The following is a 2,942-nucleotide window of genomic DNA, read 5'->3' as shown; positions in this document are numbered from 1 at the left end:
TAGCCTTATCAAGAAGAAAGAATGTTGTTTGTTATTTGATTTGAGCTTTGCCTCTTTGTTTTGACTATTGTAAAGGCCTCTTTTCTTTGTTGCATGGGTAAAAGCTATTTTATTTTGAGCAAACACCTCGCAACATCATCCAAACCATCGGAGGCCGAGCAACTCTTCAGCTGTGAGGAATGTAAAGATAAAGGAAGAAAACATGTCTGTTCAAGGCGTCGAGTGGCGTGACAGATAAACAAGGAAGGAAGCCAGGACAGGTAGGTTTGGAATTGGCCTATAATTCTGCACGATTGAGTGTGTGTGTGTGTGTGTGTGTGTGTGTGTGTGTGTGTGTGTGTGTGTGTGTGTGTGTGTGTGTGTGTGTGTGTGTGTGTGTGTGTGTGTGTTGCTCCTCTTCAGCTTAACCAATTCAATCCTCCCACATTAGATTCATTCAGAGACATTTAATTGGAAATTCTCTCATTGGTGTTTGGTGAATTCGTTTTAGGACTATTTTAAAAGTTGATTAAAATATACTTTTCTCTTAACCACATACAAATATCCAGTTTACAGTGACAAATTGTTTCATTTCTAGGCATACAGTATGTGCATCGGTTTGTGTTGATCTGGTGATATGCAGTGTGTGTGTGTGTGTGTGTGTGTGTGTGTGTGTGTGTGTGTGTGTGTGTGTGTGTGTGTGTGTGTGTGTGTGTGTGTGTGTGTGTGTGTGTGTGTGTGTGTGTGTGTGTGTGTGTGACTCACAGGGTGGTGCCAAGTGGACAATGAAGCCATCGCCCACATACACAGCCCAGTGCTGATAGGTTCCCCTGTAGATCTCAATCAAATCCCCGATCTCTGGTTTTACATCATACTTGGATTAAGACAGACAGAAAAAATGTTTGACTTTGCAACAGACTTTGTTTGGAAACAACTGCGGTTCATTGTGAAATGACAGGACCCTCTGTGTTAAACTAAGATAAGATAAGTATACTATAACACGATAATGATGACACATCCTTGCATAAAAGAACACAAAACACATTTTAAAAAAACGACTATGGTTTGATTTAATTTTTTTTTATTAAGTGATTATTTCCTTACCAGTGTCGGCGCCATGTCAGCGTTTATTTCACCTGGTTTCCACTCCTTTGTGTTCTTTGGTGACTTGCAGCACCTGTAGGACAAACTATTCTATAGTCCAAATAGTAGCATACAACATTAGATATAGAAAAGTAAAACAATTTACTGCTTCATTCTCCCCTTAGAGAAAATGTACCTCTGTTTTCTGATTGTTTGTTACAAATGTTGTTTGTTAGCTCAAAAGGGAAATTGTTCTATGCATAGAGCCAGTGGTGGAAGAAGTACTCAGATGTTTTACTTATGTAAAACTGTAAAAATACTCTGTTACAGGTCCTTCATTCATAATCTTATTTTGGTCAAATTACAAAAGTATTGCCATCAAAAAGTTCTTACATTTCCAAAAGTAAAAGTGCTTAGTGTGCGTAATGTCCCATTTAAGAATAATATATATGAAATTACTGGATTATTATTATTTTTGCAATAATGTGTTCTTCACAACATTGTAAGAGTGGAGCTACTTTTGATCACTCGATATAAAACTGCTGGATATTTTACCTATAACTCTATAGGATAGTTTATTTCTTAGTTTATTTATATTTTGTATTTGCGAATAATCCTAATCTGTTAAATAACTAGTAACACATGTTGCCAATCTAGCAGGGTAAAAAGTACAATACTGGTTTCCAAATTGTAGTGGAGTAGAAGTTAAAAGTAGCATAACATAGAAATACTTACATAAAGTATCCCAAAATCGTACTTAAGTACAATACTTGAGTAAATGTAATATTAATAATGCACTCACATTTAACATTTAGATTAATTTAATGCTGCATAATATAATATATCAATAGATAATGTGTTCAATTAAATATACATTTATATTCACACCTGACCAAGCTAAAACTACAGTCAAAAACAAGTCTTATGGTAAAATCCTATCTTTGTGAAGGTTAGAATTTTAAAAAATAGGAAGCTTTTTAAAGAGGCATCTTCTTTTTCAGTTGTTCATCATTTTGGAAATTGGAGGCTGTAGTTTGAGTTGTTTTTGAATGTATCAGAATCAGAAACTGGTTCATTGCCAGGTAGGTTTACACATAACAGGAATTGGTATCCTTGGTGTTTGTGGTGCATACATAAACACAGCTAATGACACTGACTGTCGTTGTGGTTGTGTAGCCCACACTCAGCTACGTCATTCACTACAACAGCACCATGCACTACAGCCTCCTAAACGATTATAACGTTAAATCAACACATCTGTTAAGGTTAATGTAACATTCATAAAAATGATTGAGAGGACAAATAGAGGACAAAAGAGGGGTTCATTCGGTTTCGCTTTTACATCTTGGCAAACCAAAATAAGCCAAAACACAGCGAGGCAGCCGACAGCTACTTGGTCCATGTTTACATCATAAACCACACTGTGCAGACATCAGCTTTCAATCACAGCATCACGTGAAGTGTACTGTCATCACATGACAGTACACTTTGTGAATATTATTTTACTGAAAGACAGTGCTCTTACCTTTAAATGTAAGGGGCGACGTCCTAACCAAACCGACACTGAATGCAGAGCTCAGCCGTTAGAAGATCAGCTGGTTGGTGCTGTGAGTTTATGACCTTCAAAATAAAAGCTCAAAGAAAAACAACAACAAAACAAGCAGTTGCCACGACATAATAAGTGATAAATAATAATAAATAAATATAATTGGAGAATGTTTATTTACCGTTGCCAGTACCAGAGGTGGGAAGTAATTAAGCATATTTAAGTAGGCTAAGTACAATTTCGAGATCGGTTCCCCGATGAAAACAATTCATTTTGAGTTGCTCTGTCCTAAATACATTTAATAAGTGAATTGATTAATGTAATTTGTGTTGCA

The 2,942-nt window shown here is 36.2% G+C and overlaps 1 long non-coding RNA gene across 1 annotated transcript; it reads right to left on the bottom strand.

The window, feature by feature from the left end:
* Positions 1 to 715: 715 nt before the first annotated feature.
* Positions 716 to 2,675, bottom strand: LOC104963414 (uncharacterized). Its single transcript, XR_800312.1, has 3 exons — positions 2,588 to 2,675; positions 1,084 to 1,173; positions 716 to 853 (listed from the first exon to the last, which is right to left on the bottom strand). It is a non-coding gene; the product is annotated as an uncharacterized lncRNA (long non-coding RNA).
* Between the last annotated feature and the right edge of the window lie 267 nt (positions 2,676 to 2,942).

This window comes from Notothenia coriiceps, unplaced genomic scaffold (genome assembly GCF_000735185.1).
Source record: "Notothenia coriiceps isolate Sejong01 unplaced genomic scaffold, NC01 NC01_scaffold00001691, whole genome shotgun sequence".
NCBI classification, from domain to species: Eukaryota; Metazoa; Chordata; class Actinopteri; order Perciformes; family Nototheniidae; genus Notothenia; species Notothenia coriiceps.
The sequence above is the reverse complement of the archived record's forward strand: the minus strand, read 5'-3'. Positions and strand labels throughout refer to the sequence as shown.